Source organism: Harpegnathos saltator, unplaced genomic scaffold, assembly GCF_003227715.2.
Source record: "Harpegnathos saltator strain DR-91 unplaced genomic scaffold, Hsal_v8.6 scaffold223, whole genome shotgun sequence".
NCBI lineage: Eukaryota > Metazoa > Arthropoda > Insecta > Hymenoptera > Formicidae > Harpegnathos > Harpegnathos saltator.
The window spans coordinates 239689-261527 of NW_020230010.1; the positions used below are offsets into that span (position 1 = coordinate 239689).

The following is a 21839-nucleotide window of genomic DNA, read 5'->3' on the forward strand; positions in this document are numbered from 1 at the left end:
GTGTATTTATAAAGGACGCATGACGGGCTGCTTACGCGCTGGCCAACGAAACATTGTTGAAGACAAGCTATGCCGGTAATTTGCGTTTCAGATTTAATGCGAACTTTTTTGTTGTTCAGATGTTTTCTGATTCAAATGGAGTTTCCAAGTCAAGCTTGCGAACTCCGATGTTTTTTCCTCAAGTTCTGTGTTTCGCGCGGTACGAAGACTTGGACGGGAGGACCTCGTGCGAGCTTTTCCTTTCGCGATTTTGTTACTCGCGACCTACCACGCTCTGCTGGAGGTCGCTTCTCTCTTCTCGCCGGGAGATCGATATATCGAACAAAACCCACGACCGGGTCGTCATAAAGAGTGTCCGTGTTTTTGGTTCAGAGGGGTGAAAAGCACGAAGACACTCTCGCGATGTCTCGTGCGCGTCTAGTGGCTCGACGGGTTTTCATCATCGCGTCCATAAAAATTAACGAGGTCCGTAGGAAAGCGCTCGATTTGAGTCTCGGAACTTCATATGACGTAAATAAAAAATAGATCGCGGCACGAAGGGGGCGATGACGATCACCTGTTAGATAATATATGATCGAGCGGACAGTATAGTTAGTATAGTCAGACATTCACGAAGATAGATGTCGATCTATACACACACACTCTCTTTCTCTCTCTCTCTCTCTCTCTCTTTCTCTCTTCTTTTTCTCGTTGAAAAGAATATTTCTAGTCGTGTTGGTCACGCACGTATATCAAGTGACTCATACCACGTGTCGAGCTTTGTCGTCCAGGGCTTTTGTACGCGGAAGGGCTTTTTCATTGTCGTCGTCGTCGTCGTCGTTTTGTGGCGTGCGGTGTCGTTTATTTCGAACAAAAGTAACAATTTGCATGAAGGAAGTCGGTCGTGTAATCACGGAACAGGCTACGGGGAAATCGTGGAAGGAATCGATTAATTGACGACGATAAGGGTGATGACTCAAACACGTGACTCGTCGCTAAGAAGTCCCTTTGTGTGCCATCAGAAAATTATCCGGTGGAATATCTGATTGGTTCGCTCGAATTGCGTTATGGAAATGATTAGGCGGTTAAAGGTCTTGAGGTTGAAGAACCGATCAACACACAGGAGGATCATCGATCTCGTTTTCTCTGATGCGTTAATCTTTACACAGTGTCGTAGGATTATCAACCTGAATCTGAACAAAAATGCCGATAATTTTCTCTTCTTTATACTTTTTTCGTCTCGAATATTTTACAATAAATATGTATAAATTATGTCTCTCTTTTTTTAAGTATTTCATATATTATTATCGAAGAGTTTGATCCTCGACTGACAGCGGAGAAAACTTGTACATTGACATCAAACAGAAAGAAGGAATGAGAGAGTCTGAACTTTGACGCGCGCGTGAGAGAAATGCGTAATGAATAATCGTTAAGAATTCAAAGCACGACTTATTTGACTGGATTCCAGGTGGCTGTTTAAACACGTCACTTGAGAGATCGATCTAGTTCGTGTTTGACTGTTGTCATCGCAGATGACATGTGCGAAGTACGCCGTTATCAAGAGAGCGCCGTCACCTGTGCCTTGCGACGGAGCACTTGAAATTTATGTGCAGTGTAAACATAGGTGGGCAGTTGTAACCAGATCCGCGACAATAACGGAGCGCGACAATTAGCAACCGCGGGAGAAGCGCAAGCACAATGTCGTACCGCCGGTACGAGGAATGTGACGGTAGCGGCGCATAAAACGAACTGCTTCTTAACGAACTGTAAAATTTCCGCGTTTCCGCTGGCGAACGCGACGCGGCTCTTTCGAGTTTGAGTTTTTTCACGCGGTGGGGCTCAAGCGCTGTACGACGAAGAACTTCGTGTTAGTTAAAGCCTCTTAAAAGCATGACGCTTTAATTGAAACTATTAATTCCCCTGATAGTCCGGCAACAGAGTTGCGTGCGAAGACACCGAGCTTTGAACGTCTCTTTCTCTCTTGTTTTCCCTTTTTCTCCTTCTCTCTGGCATTGATTTGCCACATTTCTTAAATATTTCGAATCGTGATACGTGAATTTCTAACTCTGAGCTGCGGGACCGCTGCTTTACCGCAGATTACTCGCAATTAAGGTCATCGTTTATTAGGTCGAAAAACACGAGGTAACCTGGATGTGCTTGAAGAATATTCTCGTTCTTTGCGAACTTCATACGCGATGTACAACGCGTGTGTAAACTTTCCTGTCACGAATGAGAAACACGTGAGAAGAGCGGATGCGATCTCGTAAACGCGCGAGGATGAGCTTGACGAACGTGATTCCGAGCTTGCACGATGCCGAGGCAATCAGAACAGAGCGGACGACCTCGGCGTTCAGATCGTTAATCAATTGCATCGTTTGTCCTTACTTTATCCTGTCGGAAATCGCCTCTTGTCGGAAGAGTCAGTCCGACAGCTCCAGTCCGCCACGGTGTCTTCGCTGACGGTAACCGCGACGCGTGATCGCGAGATGATCGATCTTCGCGCGATCTTCGGGGAACTCGCGCACACGCGGAGGACTCGCGTCTCTCACTGCGACGACGAAAGCAACGCACGTTCGGCTCCCTGTCGTTCCTCAGGGCGGCAGGAAGAGGCAATCCTGCGGGAAGAAGCGATCTCTTCCGGTAGCGTTTCCGGCAGCGGATGTGGACGGACTGACGCGTCCCGACGATCTCCCTCGAGGAGAGAGAGGATCCTCTCTCTCTCTCTCTCTCTCTCTCTCTCTTCTTTCTTCGGGCTCCCTCTCTTCGCGCGCTTCCGCCCTCCGTGCCGCTTCTTAGCCGCGCGCGGCTCTTCAAGTACGCGGCGCGACGGAATCGCGCTCACGACTGGCACATTAAGTCACTCTCCCCGTGCGTCGGTCGTGCTCTACCAGGAGGCTTTACCTCCACCCACGTATACGCAGTCGCGTATCAATCGAAGGTACCGCGACAACTGCCCCCGAACGACCCCGTAAGAAAAACTGACTGACTCCCCGTCATTTGATCTCGCAATGTGTGCAGAACTCCAGGTACTCGTCACGTGTCCCATGCTATGTGCTTCAATCATTGCAGACATTACAATCGATTAATTGTTAACATGTTCCACACACGTGTTTCTCTCTCATCATCGTAGTATATACGAATATAGAGTATTTACTATAATATTTTCATGATAATCGGAAGATACAAGGATTGACATATCTCGGGAGATAGTTTCGAGATTTTGTTGAATTTGAATAGATCATATCGAGAGAGAAAGAGAATGCATCGGTCTCTACGAGCTGCGGTCATGCGGGAAGTACGTGTACGTCGATTTCAGAACGACGTGAGTCGAGAAATCAGAATTAATTAACTTGCACCGAGAAATCTCGGACTGGTGGAAGTCGCACGTACGTCGTGAGAGACGTGTTAGAAGTGTAATAAATAAAACTGACAACGAGATAATAGACAAATTGACCCTAAACACATCCGACTCGTTAGCCGAGCACCAGAAGGTCGGCTTTTGTTGCCGCGGTGGGGCACGCTCGTACTTTCCATCGTTACTGCTCGGGAAGAAAACGAAAAGGCGATCCGCGCGAGTCCCTCGCGAAAACGTGACGTACCTCCAGAAAATACATTCGCGCTCAGTCGTTGTCGTGTTGCTATATTCTTCAGCATCGCGCCGGATAATTCCCGATAACGGGGGTAAATACGAGGGTTGTCGACCTATCTATCCGTCGTCGTATCCATTGCGCTCGGCGAGTAATCATTGCGGCGAGTGCAATTTAACGTAGCCTTCCACGCTAGGACGAACGAGATTTGAGATAGGTACAATTACTTCTAAACCGGATAAACGTCTTTTATCCGCGAACCAGCTCGCTCAACCGTCGTCGCATTTTATTTTCCTTGCGAAACGCTCGGCTCTAACTTGTGATTTCTATTACGAATTATTCCTTCTTCATTACGGCTAATTTCACCATATTATATACGATGAATCTCTTTGAAATATAAACGTAATAAACATCAATATATGTTTTTGATTAATCTCTTAATTAGATTTCTCTCTCTCTCTCTCTCTCTCTCTCTCTCTCCTTTAATGATTCTTTAATCTTTGGTCACATGACTTAATTATAATTAATCGACGTACAATGTTAATTAGATTTTTCAATTTAAAACTAGTTTAAGATGGACCTCATATTCCCAAGGCCAAGGTGTAACCTATATTTATTATCACGCACGCATTTGCATGCATGCAATCGACGAGCTCCGTGCGTACCGATACGACCGGCCTCTGTAGTTAACTCTGTTTGTTCTCTTCATGGTTGTTATTCGTGCACGTGCACGTAATTGTACGCCTTTTGTAAAAGAGAGAGAACTCACTTTCAACATTTATCTGCATTATATCGTCGATAGTTAAATGGTAAAGGAGCAACACTCGTTGATTATTTTGTTTATAACAATCGATGCTTATCGTCGACTCGTTTTCGTCATATGAAAGCGCGAATGACGCGTACGCAATTATTCACTCTTGGTACACAAATCTTCTGTGACTATTAATACGCGAGTCGCCTATAAATGACCAGTAAGTGGAAATAAAAAGAGCTAAAGAGCACCAGAAGTACCGTGCATGGTAACATTTAACGAGAACGACCTTGATCTTGCTCAAACAAATCCTAAGTCAAACAGCTATATCTTAAGATTTGCTGATCTTAAGATTTGCCTGTTTTTGCAAAAACATACCTGCTCAACGTGTTTTCTCTTGCTGTATTTAACGAAATACCTCTTTATTTAGATCGAGAATATTTTTATTTTTTAATTTTCCCCAATTGCCTTTCGGAGATAAAAGAATAGAGAGATGTATTTAGATTTAATAAGATGTAATAGTATAAACTGTATCTGTAAAACAATGCCTAGAATTTTCTTAAAATGTTCGAAATTTACAAGATTTTAAAAATAATTGAGACACATCGAAGAGGAGAAAAAGAAATATAAAAGGAAAAATATTATATATAAATTAAAGAGGGATTATTTGAAAGAACTTTAAGTGCCTTCTAAATCGTTCTTTTATTTATCGCTAGATCTTTTTCAATAAATTACTTCAGCTCTGTTTTTAATCTGCCGACGTTGATCAGCTTAATCGAGAAGCGATAGATTAATTGTCGCTAATGGAGATGTACTAATTATTGATACCTAAGTTGAGTTATTTAACGTTATTAACAGTCGTTTAAGAGACAGAGCATAAGATCGTTACTGTGTGCGATAATTGTCGCTAAAATATTTGACCCACATGTTACGTCAGTGGCGGCGCACGTCCTGTTTAACTTCTCCTTGCTGAACTTTTATTTACATTATGACATTCGCAATCAGAATGTTTAACAATGACGTTGTCCTTGTTGTATCAAGTAGATCATAAAATGATAAGGATTTGAGTTATTACCAGTCACGTAGAACACTGCTGTATCTGATCGTGCAATATATTCGGAGTACCGAGCGATTAATGCTTGGTGGAATTATTTTTTGAGAAAAATCGTTTTTAAATCTTTTTTGAACTTTTTTTCATTTACAAATGTACGATATTAGAATAGTAGATATTAGATCTGTCGTGTACATTCTATTTTTTTTTTAATGTTATTTAAAATATCGAAATAAATTTCGTGATTTTTCTTGGAATAAAATGCTTGATATTACGTGATAAAATAAAATTTACGTGTTAAAGAATTCTTTTATCTATGCACTCTATTAAAAATGTAAAATTAATATCAGTATAATAAATATTATATTAGTTATAATAAATATTATAATTTGTTAATGTTATTCTATAAAAAAAGAATTAAAGTTCTTTCATTAACATATCACAAGATATTTAAAATTATTTGTAAGTTTCGCTGATTTCATTAATGATGAATGAGATGAATATATTTAATAAAAATGTTAAAATATATTCCTCTCTTTTTCCTCTCATACATAATTATGAATGTCGGCAATCATATTTTTTATGAACTAACTCTAAGTTTTTACTACAGATGGCAAGAGACGACGTATCAACGACGAACAGTCTCCTACTCAACCTTCTCTCGGCATCTTTTGGCGCGACTGTTGGTGCGAGATATACCAGCAAGAGACTATTTCCCACTCGACCTTCTCTTGGCACCCACGATAGATGGCAACATCAGTATCGGTGAGTCTTTGACAGTGTTTTCCTCTCAATTTACCTGCATACACTTTCACTCATTAAAATCGAGTAAATATACGCGCATGTTATACGCGCAAGAAAGAGATAGTTGAATGTATCCTACAGGATTTTAAATATCACATGAAATCTTTGATATTATCGATATTCTATGATTTTTAATAACGCGTTGTAAATATTATGGCCTCAGCAAAGTTTGATATTTCATGTCCTATAAACCTTCATATTATTGACGTGCTACGAAATTTATATTCAATATCTTCGATAACAAAATTACAAAATTTGTCATTACCTCTTTGTCGATATTGTTACACGCGAAAGGAAAAGCATGCACGTCCGAATTGAAATTCTTATTCATAAACTGAGAAGAAGAAATAGAGCTGCCGACGACTGAAAGGCTTAATTCATTTAATTCGCGGCAACGTAGGTAGGTTCGTTAACAACGCGCTTATCCTGCGCGCGACTTCCTGAGGAGGCCAGGCAGCCCTTACGCCTCTCCGCTAATTATTAGCCGAGCGCGTGAATCGCGTGACCAGCGTCGTCTCACAGAGCCGCGAACCCGGAACTATTTCCTACATGCGGGTTCTCTCCACTCCCTTACGTCCGCCGCTATTTTTTTCGCTTTATCCCTCGGCCGGTCGTCGCCGTGTCGGTGAGCCGGTGAGAGGCACGACGTCGTTGCCGCCGGTTGCGCTAAGTTCGTGGGCGGAGCCGCACAGGAACACCGCGGAACAAGTGAAATTGTATCGCGTTGGGGGTTCGGGAGATAGAAAGTATCGTGGCCTCAGCAGTGTGCGAGACTTCATAGCCGGGGCTGTCTCGAATCGTATCGATTCGATCGTGTCGGATGCAGCTCGAATCGGATTAATCGCAGGTAACCGGGAGCTCTTTCGAATTATCTCTCGATGATCCTTGAGAAAAAAGCAATCTCACCGCTAATTACGGTTAATATTCGATAATTTGCAATTTATTTGCGCGAGATTAATCTCGGCTGGTAAATATTCTTTTGACCGACTTTTGTCGAAGTCGGTTCGACAGAATCTTTGTCCACCTGTCGCTCGATTCTCGCGATAGAGTTTAAGCTCAGCGAGAGTATCAGATATAAAAAGATTAATGACGCGTATTGTGTCATCGTTGATCAATGTCATTTCTTTCGTAATCGATGGACCGTCGGATCGTTATTGAAAAAGACAGGCGACCGTACATGTCCGTCGTATTACGTAAAGGCGAACGAGGTGCGTTCACCGCTGAATTCACTCGCGATGATGACCTGCGAAGCGTCCGGCAAGAAGAGCCGTGCGGAGAAATGGCAGTCTCGAAAACGGGTCAGTCGATCGATCGAGACCGCAGCTCGAGCGAAATCGCTACATTTGGCTTGTATAATTACGCGGACTTTCGTAAACAGTCTAATGCCGAGAATCGCGGAGAAGGCCGTGACCTTTATTATCGAGAATCCACCATCTCTGCTTATTCTTACGTCTATACGCGCGCATATCCGTTCATTTGCGTTCGTTCATTTGCGTTGTAACTAAATTACGGTATATTATACACGAAAACCAACACGTTTCACCTTTCACATCGCGCATTATGCACGTTAGTTAGTTCGTTAAGCGCGTTACCTAACCGAAAAACGTATCTCAGATTCTTCGTACCTGTCTTGCTCATCAATTCCTGCGCGCCAAATCGTCTGCCCACGTTCGCGCCGATATCTCGCTTCGCCGTTATGTAAACGAAAAGTTACGCTACCGCCTAGTTTTCCTTGCGGTAATTTCTGACCGGATTACGAAACCATCCGGTACTTTCCTTCGAACATATCTGTGAGAAAAATCTGCCGAAAATGTAACGCATAGTTCGCGCATGGTCCTCGTCGCGCACGGTCAACTGCTCGCTCTTTTGTCTTTCTTTTCATAAGCAAACATTTTTAGTAATACAACTGATTTCAAGAACGACGATAGGAAACGGAAATAATCGCAATCCGCGACACTTGTGGATCGATCAGTTTGCACGCTCGCGATAAATCTTTTCGCAGAGAATCCCTCCCTGTCTCTCTCTCTCTCTCTCTCTCTCTCTCTCTCTCTCTCTCTCTCTCTTTCTCCTTAACCGTGAGAATTTTGCGCTGCGTGTCGCGTTATGAGAAGGTTCCCTGATCGCGGCCGATCGATCTCGTTCATTACATCGACCAGGATCGAGGATATCGCGGCCGGGAGCGGACGCCGGGATTTCTCGCGTCACCTCCTCCCTCGCCCTCGGGCTACGGCCATATATGAAACGCTGGCGATCCAACGCGGGCGTGGGTGGTGCGGCTACGGGGTACCGTTACGCGCGTTACACCCACCTTTATTCTATAATATGGATCGGAGTCGCGAGAGCCGAACGCGAGAGGCCCGCCGCGCATAATCCCTCTTATATCATCTAGTCGGCCGCGCGCGGCGCATTGAACGTTTCATTACGCCTTTACATAAGCTGCACCGAGAGGAGAGCCGCGACGAGAGGAACGCGCGCCTAGGTTGCTCCGGAGGACTCTCTCGGAGCCTTCTTCTTCCTCGCGTCCTCCTCCTCGCGCAAAACCAGCTCCGAGCGACGGGCTCGAGCCGGCTCCGCCGAAGCCGAGTGACATCACTCGCGCGACTTTGACATTTACGATGTAAGCAAGGGGGGGATGCGTGTGTTTGTTTAGTAAGATTTAGGCGGACATGTACGCGGATATGTAGTAGGACCTAATCACCAGATGAGTCATACTGCGGCGTCCTATCAAGGTGATACTTGTGCCCACAGCGGTGGGGACTAATCAATGCGTCTCGCAGAGATTTGATATCGGGAGTTGTTCGAGTTACGCATTTATTACTGAGAAGAAACCGGCTTGAAATTTGGTCTCTGTATTAATTTTGCAAATTCCGTTGAACTTGAAGAGCCGGCAGAGTATCTCGAGATATAGCGCTGTATAAGCTATATTTTTCTCGATGATACACGAAGTCACTGCTTACCGACTGCTTTCCCCGGTCTGTAGTGTCTCAAAGAAAAACTTATTTTGGGATTAAATACTCGGATTTAATACTCGATTATTGCAATATTTTATCTGCATTTTACACATTTATTTCTAATGTTAAACAGCAATGTATTAATTATATAATTTACTCAGCTGCTAATACCGGCAGATATGTACGGCTTTAAAACTAATTAACACGCAATCATGAAGAAGTACGCGCACGAGTATCAAAACAATGATAAAACATTGTGACAATCGAATATATAAATTAAAGAATTCTGAAAAAGTTTTCCTTTAAGACTCGACTTGGAGAAAACAATGGAGTAAGCAATTATTTGTAGCATCTGTAGATCGATAGTTTACCTAGTGCTACATCTCGAGATTCTTCATTGGTGTTTCGAGTTGGACACAACTTGCGGGATTAATGTGTAGCCAAAATTTCAACAACGGGGGATAAAACGGTAAAAGTTGAAACCTGTGTGTAAATGCGCGAGGAGTTACGCGCAGAGAAGCGTAAGTTGCAAGCTATTTATATGGAGCTCGTTGAAAGGGATTGTCTGCGCAGCGGACTGTAACGAACGAATATCTTTGCATTTAATTAAGCAGCAGAGACTCGAAATTAAACGTCGAGGACGCAGCCGGTTTTTCGACGTCGCGGGGTCGCGTGCGCGACATCCGGATAGACGAAATAAACACGCGGTTGATTTCGCATGACTTTTGTTCGTCTCGAGGACACGCGAGTCCATCGCTCGCTGCTCCTCGAGTTCGCGCGCGAACTCCGGGCGGCGCGAAGCGCACAACCCACGATCGGCCGGGTGCGCTGAATCATAGGATAAACATAGCCGGGACGTTCTCTCTTCTTCCTGAACCTTTGCATGCGCGTTACGATGCAACGCAACGTCTCGCGGCTGACAAATGCGTTTCCGCGGGACAACGCCACGCGGCGTCGATCAATTCCGGTCTCCTCTCCTCTCCTCTCCTCGTTTCTCCTCGCCTCTGGCAATGTGCCGCCGGCACGCGTATCGCAGGAAGGAAAAGTCCCTCGCGGACGTCTCGGGCGACATACAAATTAGGGTCATCTCCGGCTACCGTCTCGGGGCTTTCCATCGACGGGTCTTTAAACGTCTGACAACTTGCCGACGAAGCCTCCCATAAAACATCGCTATAATATTTTTATATCCCTCGATTGAGGAGTATATACGTGAATTTCGAATACAGATTTCCGATTACTTATGTCCTGGTGATACATGAAGAAATAAGAAATGTGCGTTATAGATTAATTAGATAAATTAGATTACTGTCGTCAAACTTTCCAATCAATCATCCGGGTTGTTATATTTTATATTATTTTTTACATGCTTCTGATTGGAGGAGAAATTAATATTTGAATTTTATATTGAATTCTAGGAAAAGAGAGTAAAACCCGTGAGAGAAATTGTATTTATTTATTTTATTGAGTGTATATGCATAAATGTCGAAGTTTATATAACAATGTTTTGCAGCAGCAGAATTTTTACGATTCGCGCACAATGCAGATATGGGTCTACGTGAATGTGCGCGCGCGCGCACATGTACGTCTGTGCAAACTTGTTAATTTTTCAAGGCTGAATATTCATTAGGCTCGTGTTGTTCTTCCTTACCATCCGAGAGACAAGTACAAGGCGATTAGCATAGCTATTTCGAAAGTAGCAAATCACGATGCGCGGATGTTCGACACGCGAGATATAGGAGTAAACAAATCACATATTTATATTTGAACGATCAGTCCGATGTACCGATCCGACCAATAATCGAGATAATAATAGCGAGAAAGCTAGGAAAGGAATATGCGGGATACTCGCGGGACATGAAAGTATCGGTAACGGGACGGGCGTCAATTTTGCATTGGCGCACTCGGCCACGTTCGCACACGCGCACCTCCCTCACCTACGTTCACGCGCAGCACCGACCGTCAGTTTTGCGTTTACGCGTGTTTTATTATTACTTTTTCTTCCCTGCCCGGGAGAAAGTGCGGAGCGCTGGCGCGACACCTTTTCCCGTGCAATTAAGTTCGCGGGAGGCGAGACGTAAACTCGCACGGCGAGCCGACGTCTGCGTCCGAGAGAAGCTTCATTCATGACCCGTCGTTGAAGTCACTCGAGCGCGTGACGTATACCTTGTCGGGACCGTCGCGGATTATCCGAAACTCTTGATGCCGCTAGTATCGCGGTACTGAAATGACGTCGCGAGGAAGGAAGGGAACGGAAGAAACCGCGCGCGGATATCGCGCGCATTTGTATAATGACATAATAAAGTTAAGATTTCCCGTCGCGGTGGCACTGGAAACTCTTCATCGTGAGATAGCCGCGTGTCTAAACGGCACGTTTAAATACGTACGCATACGTGCGCACGATGAAAACGTTGATAAAAAATAGATACGCGCGCGCGTGCGTCGCGGACTCGTTATGCAAAGAGGAAGAGTATCGAGGTGAGCGAATAGGAACTGCAGGAGGCTCGAGTCAAGATCAGTGAAAACGCTAATTACCGCGGAGAAATCATTAATTATGTCGCTGCCGCTCACCTCTCCCTTTTTTCTACGTGACTCCGTTTCTGTCTGGCATCCTCTCCCTCCTCCCGCCGCCTCGCCCCCTTCACCACGTCCTTCTGTCTCGCTCGCATTCTTCCGCGATGCTAACTATGTGAAGTACTCCCACGACACAAGAATGCTGCTCAAGATCACGGACTTACGGTCGTGCCAGTCGACGACTCTCTTAATTATTCTCAACGTTTTCTTCTTCGCTTCCACCTTCGCGTTCCTCCTCTTCCCTCGGCGTACTTAAAGCGATGAGATATCGTGGCGTTTATTTACGAGCATAGTTACTCGCGATACAATTATTGTACAGCCATTTCCTTAGAAAGTTGCATTGTATCGTATGACAAGGAACCCTCGATGGATCATTGGATGCCGGTTAATAATTGCACGCGAGTGATTTCTTGATTAGCTCACTTGATTTTCTACTCTATAATAACAGGAAGAATGATATCGTAATTAAAATGTTTGGCTATGCCAAACACTGTTGGAGTGTTCGAGGAAGGAGCAATGAGTGCCGAGTTTCCTCGAGCGGCGAGATCCCGTAATTAGATACCAATTGAGTAATCAGACACCAGTCGATAACGAGATACAGTTGTAGTTATCGGCAAATGCCAATTGGAACTTAGCCTGCGCGAAATGCAGCGCAGGTGCTACGTCTAGTACCCGCAGCTGAAATGCTTAGCAACAGCGCGAGCAGGTTTTAACGGCGGCCGAAACGCGAGGTCGTCGTCTCGCGTCTAGCGGCCGTGTTCGCAGCCGTAGTGAAATCTTAGATCGAAAGCGATTATATTTGCGCGAGGTGGAAATTTAAAAAAGAAAAGCATGAGAAGTGTGCGTTCCTGGCTGTCGCCGTTATCTCGCGCCGCGGATCGTGCCGGCGTAATATAGCGCGACTTTCAAATAACGCACCGACACAGCGCCGCGACTGACGCCTCGTCACGCTTCTCCGCGGGATGACGCAAAGACGGGCGATTAAAGTAATTTAATATTAGCACAGAGTCTTGTCTTTCTCTTTTTCTATCTCTCTCGCTCCCTCCCTCCCTCCCTCCCTCCCTTTCTCCCTCTCTCCCTCTCTCTCTCTCTCTCTCTCTCTCTCTCTCTCTCTCTCTCTCTCTCTCTCTCTCTCTCTCTCTCTCTCTCTCCTGCTCGCCGAGGAGAACTTGATTTTTCGCAAACACACCAAGCGAGATTCCTCTTTCGCGGCGCGCCGCTCTTACATTTCTTATTTTCCGCCAACCGCTTGTGCGGCGGCGGTACAAGTGGGCTTTATCCGTCTTATCGTGTGAACGTTGAAGAGTACTTCGGCTACCCAGCATAGTTCTACCTTCTCCACACACGAGACGCCGCTCGCTTACTCGTTAACGGTGTGTGAAGCGAATTCCACCTGCGAGCGCGGCTTACTTTTCCCTCGTTTTTCGTGATTTTCTTTTTACGCACGGAGTTACACTTCTCACCGCGGGAGAGACGCTGGAAGGTGCAGTTTATCGAGCACCCGTTAACTAGAACTTGTCGCTCGATGAAGTTTTGAGAGATGTCACTCGGTTGGGAGCCACTTTGATACTTTCAACACTCCCGCTCGACCTTCTCTCCGTTCTGAATTCTCTGCTTTCCTTTTTACGAGTCGCGATCGAGCCCGACCGACATCTTCCTCTCGCCAGGCGTCATCTCCGCCTCTTCCACGCTCATTGAAGCGTACATTAAAAACTAGCGGTTGGCGAATAGAACCGCGCCTACTGGCGCGGATTTGTCATGGAGAAATCCGAGATAACGAGGATCGTGATACCGAGACCGCGACTTGAAAAATATAACAGAGAGGACGATCCTGTCGCGAATCGCTCCGGGCACCGGCATTTTTCGGCTAAGACGGTTCGACCGCCGGTCGAATCCGCATCTAATCCGCGATCTAAGTGGAAAGGCAGTTTGGTCCCGTAACAACGTACTGGTCTCACAGCATTCCACGTATCGAAATCCGCCACTGGAACGCTTGTGTCCAGGACGCCTTCTCACTTTTCTCACCTAGGTCGCTTATTAGCGTTCATCATATATCCTTTGTGCAGGGTGGCGTGCGAGAAAGTAGCCCAGCCTTTGTGTGTGATAATAGCGGATCAAAATTCGCCGCTGGCGGTGACGACTCGAGCACTGCTGCTCCTCCAAATGGAATACATACCATTCCCTTTCCTTTTTAACGATAATATTAAAAAAGATCGCGTCCAAACTCTTGAGTAGGGTAGTTTTTACAGTACCGTCTCTCAGATACGGTAAACGTTGATTGTGAATGCTATCGGCCGCGTACATTATTGGCGGCGTTATTTCTGAGCGAACAACGTTCACGATTTACGTTTACCGTATCTGCGAGACGGTATTGCAAAAATTCCTTAATATCTTTTATTTTTTTCTGCCGTTCTTATACCTTATGGAGGACTACACCTTATACCCGGCTACTATTTCTCGTGCGTTGACAATTTCGTGTTCTGCATTTCGGGCGAATTACTGACTTATCGCGTCACCGTTACGCGCAATGCATTTACGCCGCGATCATCGGATCGACGCACGGCGCTGAGGGTCGGTCGAGCGGGCGTACTCCGTCCCGCGATCTAGGATCAGCTCGTTTCGCTCGTCCTCTTGCATCACCTGCCTAAGAGCACAGCGCATCCTGAATACCCGAGCGCAATTGACGATACACGGGAAGAGGGGTCGGTCTCCTCTCTCGTTCCCCTTGGGCAGCTGCGCGCCTCCACCTCTTCCTTCTTCGTCTGCCTCTCCTCCTCCTCCTCCTCCTTCTCCTCCTCCTCCTCCTCCTCCTCCTCCTCCAATGACTCAAGTCCACTGACCGAGACTCGCCAATGCCGCGCTGTAAAGCCGAAGAAAAAGTCCCGATCGTAAAAGTCGCTTCGCTTCCGCGCTTCGCGATAGCTCCGTCGCTCGCGATTAGACTCCGCGCTCGTGCTCCGCGGAAATCCGCGACCGGACAATGAACGTTTCAACAAATTTCTAATCGGACCGACCGCGGGAGGTCTCCGCGTCGAGATGGATCGCCGCGGATGGATCGTATCCGACAGGTATCCCGGTATATACTAAATCATACGGACGAAGAAAGAAAGAAAGAGAGAGGAAGAGACGGTACGCTCGCTTATTTCATCTATATTTTTACCTGGGCCGCTCACAGCGGTCCGGTGAAATCCTCATCGTACACTTTTATTCCTCGCGATCCAGCCCTCCGCGATCTTGACGCTGCAAAGAGCGCTCCAATTCGTCGTCCATCTCGAGCGTCGCCGGATACACGCTTCCGATCTTCTCGATCCCAGCTAGAACAGCTAGCTAGCTAGCCGTTATTATTATCATCATTTCGGTAAAATGATATAATTCCGCTGGCAATTTGCGACAGTATGTTAACGAAGCTCGAGCACATGTCACGCGCTCTGGGCCTGCCGTAATAAAGGGTAATCAAGGTGGAGGAATGCCGAGGCGTCTGTGCGCGCGCGATGATTATGGTCCGGGGGAGGGAGGGGTGAGAAGGCGGTCGAACGGGGGGAGGAGGAGACGAGGGTTGGCAGCGGAGGGCCGCATCTATCCGATGTCGTATCGTGACGAAGGGGGATAGAGTAGCGGGGGCAAGGGATAAGTAAAGGAGGCAAGAACGCGTAATGACGTGAGCAGGAGAAGCGTGCGTGTCCGTTGCCGTGTACGAGCGAATGGGATAAAGACGAGCGGATAGAAAATATGGCCATGATATTTACTAACTCGGCCTCCGCGTGAAAGTGTTCGCTCTTCGCTTTGTGCCCCGCTCAAAAGAACGCGCGCGCGATCTCACGTATAACGGGTGTCTCGATCGATCGATCGATCGAGCCGCAGGAGAGCGTCGCGCGTAAGCGACGATTCGGAGCAATTTTAGCACGATTTATGGCGGTCCATGTTTAGTGAACGGATATAATCGACGGTGATAAGCGACGCGCCGGCTAAGACGGAACGTTGAATGTATGCTTCGTTGACTTCACATCGATATGACGGTGGGTTTTGATTCCTGCGTGCAATCAGGTCGCTCAATTCGTTCTGCGGGATTACATTCGTTCCCGCGCATTTTCTATTCGACAGAAAGAGAGAGAGAGAGAGAGAGAGAGAGAGAGAGAGAGAGAGAGAGAGAGAGAGAATTGAAATTTACGTAATGTAGACATAACGCGGGTATATGGTAGCGTGACCCAACTCAAAAGGCGAGACGCTAAGGATACCTTGATCTCTGGAGTGAGATACGTGGACCACCGGTGAAGGCTTTCGTCTAACTGCCTCGATAAGCATCGAAGTATGTCAACGTTCTATTATTCACGCGCAAGGTTGCCGAGGAAAACAGGAACGATCGAATTTTCCGCGCGACTCGAAATCAGACCTCAAGGACCGGCTTCGAGGCACTCCGAGAAAGGAAAACTCCGGTAGAGCGATCGGTAGCGCGTGAACCCTAGGAATTTGGCCGGCAGCGCGACGTTAACGTTGATATCGTCGAGAGGTGCGCTCCTCCAGTGGCACCTCGCGAAGAAGGGCACCGGAGGGAGAAGGGGCCCGCGAGGTGGGTACGAGCACCTTTCTCGCGCGCACGGCGCTCGCCGTGGAATGGCAAAAAAGAGAGGAGGCCCTGTGACGTCACGCGGCTCGTGAGGTGGTGCCGCTAGCCTCTCACTTGGTCGCCGACGTTCGACCCGCTCGGTTCATCGCGCTCGTCGGCTCCATTCGTAGTCTTTCTCTCAGCATCCTCGGCTCGGCTCGGCTCGGCTCGATTCGTCATGATCGACGTCACGTGACGCTTTTCGCATTTCTGAAAAAAACACAGCGGAGGAAAAACAGAAAGCCGAGAAAAACGCGGGGCAGGACATTTTGGCCGATTTGTCGTGTCCAGTTCGCTTTTCCTCGTCCTCGCGAGCGGAAGTGACGGAGACGAATTGTGCGATTACGCGGTGACACAAGCGCGTATCGCGAACCGCGCGATCGCGAGGTCTCGCGAGTTCCGCAAATCGCGCTTTGGTGGTGAAGAGTTTTGCTTGTATTTGTCGTTTCTTGATTGTGCCATGACATTCTGGATATGATACCGGATGGATTAAGCCATCATCGGAGGTAAATGTTCCTCTTTTGTATCGTCCCGTCAGTGATTTTAGATTAGTAAATCTTTCACATATGATAAATATACTTTTCGCTAATCTATTTTGACTGGAAGTCACCTCTTGTTGACCTTCGAGATTATTTTTCTTTCCAAACACTAGTGACTGACACATACACACACACACACACACACACACACACGAGGATTTTGCAGAACACATTCAGTTTGATATCATACAGGACGTTTTAATATATCTCAGATCTGCGATGTTTATTACATATACAATGAAAATTGTGCTTTGCGAATTGAAAAGTCTACTAATTGCGATATACATGAAAAGATATTCTCCTTAGAGTGCGAGTAAAAAAGAATATTCCTTGGTCGTTAATAATTTCTCGACACGCTGTTTAAATTTCGGAGAGAAAATCGTCTGCACGTTGCTCTCATTATTTACATTATAAAAATTATAAACTCATAAAACTTATAAAACTTATAAAACTCATGCAACGAAAATTTGCACGAAAGTTTTTATTCGTTAACTTTCGAGTTCAAGTTATTTTTTACTGTTGTCGAAAGCTTTTATATAATAATCATCGATACAAAATCGACTATTAATAAACATTTCTTAACCTTAAATTAACCTAACGATTTGAAGACGGAAGTGATTGGCGAAGAACTAAAATTTTTAGCGAGTAAAATTGGAGCGAACTCCTAAGGTTGTCACAAGCTGAAATAATTGATTTGAAGAAAATGTTCGCGCGGGATTATTATTTTATCTATTATCAGTTTCCAATTATTTCAAGGAAATTCCTTGGAACGATTTGTTGCACTAATTGCACGTGATTGTCTAGAGACAGCATTGCGAACGTTCCTTTGCAAATTTATGCCAGTGGTGGAATAAAGTAAATTGCTACTTGTCGCATGTAATTTATTCTAATTGACATTAGCAACATTTTCTGCAGCTGTGCTGATTGTGAAATCTCAGCAGCTCGAAGCATAAGAGATGAATCGTAAAACGATGAAAGTATCGTGCACTGCAAAGTATTATGCTGCGGAGTGGATTTAGTCTGCGTGAAGCGCAGATTTTTGTATCTATGTATCAATAGAACCATCAGCTGGCTTGCAGGTGATGGAACTATTACCCTTGATAATTATTGAAACGTTCAATTGCCAAATCGCTCAAAATCCTACCGTCTTCGAGATAGAACACATCCCAGATCGGGTTTTGTGCCGTGAGAATCACAGTTTTATTTATCGAGGTTACTTCACGGGTCCCTTATGCCGCCTCTAATGCGTCACTTGGCGTATTACAGTCTCGCCAAGACGAGTGTACAAGTTGATCATTAAATAGTGTTCGTGCCAGTCATTTTGCACAACATTCCTCGCGCCGGAGAAACGCGGCCACCTGTTCCTCTGTTGTACCGCGTGTCTCAGAAATATCGTCTCATTCCGCGTGCAATCTCTGTAGTTTGAAATTTTCGCTAAAAGAAACATTCGAAATATCAGACGCGCTTCGCTCAATATTGCTGATCGGTTATGATAGATCAAATATTTCGTGCCGAATATTCGGTATCGTTCTCTAAGACGAAACTTTCTGTTTATGCAAATTATTTTGGGACGTGCTGTACACGATGCCGCGTTATCTTGCCCACATTATGTCGGCCTTAAAGGCATTTAACGGTCCACGGTAAAAGGCAGTTTCTGCAGATCATGTTTGGGTTTGAGAAACGCTTCCTGACGAGGCCTCGACTTGGTTTTAGGGGATTTGCGTCGCGAAAAGTTCTTACCATCCACGCGCAATTCGTTAGGTGGACTCGTAAATAATCTTTCAGTGCAGTCGTTAAATTTGTGGATCGTTATTTTTCTTCCAGAGGCCTTTATCGTGCATCCGGCTTCCGCCTGTCCCTGTTATGGTTCGCGGTGTGTGTCGTTTTACCTCACCATAAATTTATGCTGGTGCACCTGGCTGTATTTCGAGCTTAGCTTCTACGTTCTCGTTTGTAGCGATCGATATCTTCGGGCATTTCACCGCGCTCGCCCTTTGTATTGTCGGTTTTACATAAATCTTCGTAAATTGTTAACCCCTAATTAGTCGCACATTTCTCCTCTCTTTCTCTCTCTCTCTCTCTCTCTCTCTCTCTCTCTCTCTCTCTCTCTCTCTCTCTCTCTCTCTCTCTCTCTCTCTCTCTCTCTCTTTTTCATGCAGTCGTGGTGATCTCGTCGAGGAGTGTTGAATGAATGCGGAGAGGAAACTATTCATATTACGGAAGCAACGGCAGGCTTTTAGCGACGATAAACTCGACGCGAGATAACGCATGATAAATCGCTCGCTATTCGCAATTAAATCACCCGTGTCACCGCGGAAGATTATTATTCTCTAACGTCCAACGATCATGACGCGAGGTCGCAATGACCCCGTGCGACCGCGAGTCAGATCCATCCCAGTACACGGCAACTGGTATAGCAACATATTCTATTCTACGCCACGTAGAGAGGCAGCATGCGGCAGAGTCGCGTCTTACTGAAAAACCGCGCGATCTAAGGGGACTGACCTTTCAAGGCGGCCGCGTGAGACGAATACGCGTAGACCTAGAATAAATCTTCGCGTTCCCTGTGCCCGCTCGACGTGCATCAAAGCGCCGGGTGTGTTGCTCCTTGCATCGTCTCGTGGTCATCGGAATTACGGGAGCGCGAGTCGCGTCGCGCCGCGTAAGGAAACGTAATTGAAAACGCTCTCGGCTCTCTCTCTCTCTCTCTCTCTCTCTCTCTCTCTCTGTCGTCGCGAGTAGCGAAAGAGCGGAGAAAACTCGTCTCGCGCTCGTCGGTGGCACAGCACACGGCACGTCGCATCGCGGGAGGGTTCTCGCATGAGCTTCGCGCTCTCAAAGAGCGCGGATGCCCGCGGGATACCCCGCGAATATATCTCGCAATCGTCTTTCCGCGACGGCGAATAGTCCGGCGAGCGAGTGCTTCGCCGCTCTCGCTTCTCGGAGAGAAGCCAGTATATCCAGTGCGTCGAGTTCGTCCCGGCGAACTCCTTCGGCGAGTCCACCGTCGCCGGGCGGACTCACCTCTGGACGCGGTTCGACGCTCGTGATACGAATAAATTTCCCGCGGAACACGGAGGTACCGGATTCTCGATCTTCTCTCTTGGCGAGCCGTGTACCAGGAAACGTGGCCGCAGCTCGGCGCGGACGTACACACGAGCTCAATAACGTGGCCGAGAAGATGACGCGTTTCGCGGGACGGATTCGCGCCGCCGTTTTTACGCTCGACGAATACAATTATCTCTCGGGAGAACGAGACCTCTCGCACACGTTTTCCACACACACCTGCCGTATCGCTCGGCTCGAGAAGTTACTCGGCTTGGCTTAAATTACGGCGCAACATACGGACAAAGAAGTCGCGCGTTGCTCCGGGTCGATCGCCGGGATAAACATCGGCCGGGACAAGGTACGTGCTGTTTTTCTGCATCGTGCATATTATATTAAAATAGTGTGATGTATCGGTGTGAGAAAAAAAGACTATAAGATACAGCTTGGTTTGATCACGCCGCTTGCTTTTTCCCCGGCGCGCTGCAATGAGACGTTGAGGTTTTTTCCGTCGCGTCGAGCAAAAAGAAGTCATCTCAACAACCTCGACAGGCAAAGTACGAACGAGTGGCGGTTACACGCACACACTCGATTGATTATTTACATATTACTGATGTCGCGAATCAGCAGCGAGAGAATCTCAGTCGTCGGTTGCCCGTCCTTGAAAATGCAGATATTCATTTCATGATAAAGTATGCAATTGCAGCAAACGGGAAATACGTGCGCGCGCGTCTCGTTTATAAAGAAAATCTATTTGGTATCTCGCCTCATCCGCGCTGCGCCTCTTTCTTTCAGAACATTAAAGGCTTTTCATCAGTGAATAAAAATTATTGTTATTAAACAAATGAGAACCATCGGGGGGGGGGCTTCGCGTCTTCGTTCTGCGAATTCGCAGTCGATCGTTACGTTACGGTTACGGGTCAGCGGTGACGGAGATGTAATTTAGAATGTTCCAACGGAAGGAAAAGGACTCGCGCTAATTCCGCGATCGTTCTCGCGGCGGTCGCGAACGAAACGATCAGTCAGAACGAATTGTCGCCGATCGATCGCGCCGCGCGGCGGGACCGATTCGCATGAGCGATAAAGATTACACACCGCGACGCGCCGTTCCGTTCTTACTTATTGGATCGGAACGCTGAGCGGCGGGCGCGTTCGGCGCTCGCGATCGATCGATCGGTCTGTATAGTGTATCGGCGCGAACGGGAGCGAAGAAAGGAGCGTCGATCGACTTGCACCAAGGGACGCGTTTCTTTTCCTCCGCGCGAGCGACTTATTATCGCGCGAGCGGCCGGACGCTCATTAGGCGCTTGTCTTCGGGCGTAGCTCATTAGTTCTCGCGCGAGCACGTGATGCGCGCGTTCCTCCGCGACGGCCGATTAATAGACGATGCTGGATTACGCAGCAGATTATTGGATTAATAAGCGCGTTGACCGGCCGCGCGCGAGCCGGACGGCGGCTCCCAGCTTAGCGCGGAACGGATGCTCGGACGAGAGCGTAGCACGCTTGATTTCACCGTCAGAATGACGGCTACTTGTCGGCCGCGCCAAGTCCCGCACTTGGCCGGCTGATAATTGACGATCGTGGCGGCGGGGTCGTAAGAATCCCGCTGGCGAGGAAGCGAAGTTTCGTCAAGATGAACGAAGCAACGCGTTTCTATCCGCTTCAAAGCTGACTTTCTTTCAATTCAAATTCGGAGCAGGGTCCGAATTTGAGGTTTATAAGTTGGGTTCATAATTGAGGTTTATAGTCGTGAAAAAGTAGGATGCTGAAAATTGGTAAGAGTCGACTGGTTTTCGTCAAGAATCGCCTCCAAATTGACCGAAGAATTCGTTGTTAGAAAAGAATGGAAACGTTAGAAGCCGGACGCCGTGTGTGTGTGTGTGTGTGTGTGTGTGTGTGTATGTGTGTGAATAGGACGTTTTATTTACACCTTATCATATCTCACACGCTCGCAAAGC

At 46.8% G+C, this 21839-nt stretch overlaps 1 protein-coding gene across 3 annotated transcripts in view; it reads left to right on the plus strand.

The window, feature by feature from the left end:
* Window positions 1-21839, plus strand: part of RhoGEF64C (Rho guanine nucleotide exchange factor at 64C) — a 106130-nt gene that overhangs the window by 19247 nt on the left and 65044 nt on the right. For 2 of the 3 annotated variants that reach the window (XM_025298501.1, XM_025298503.1), the window contains exon 1: window positions 16381-16803. The gene's annotated coding sequence lies outside the window, so the exon portion shown is untranslated. Of the gene's footprint in view, window positions 1-5978; window positions 6134-16380; window positions 16804-21839 lie in introns of those variants that run through there. The other variant, XM_025298502.1, reaches the window with a different exon arrangement.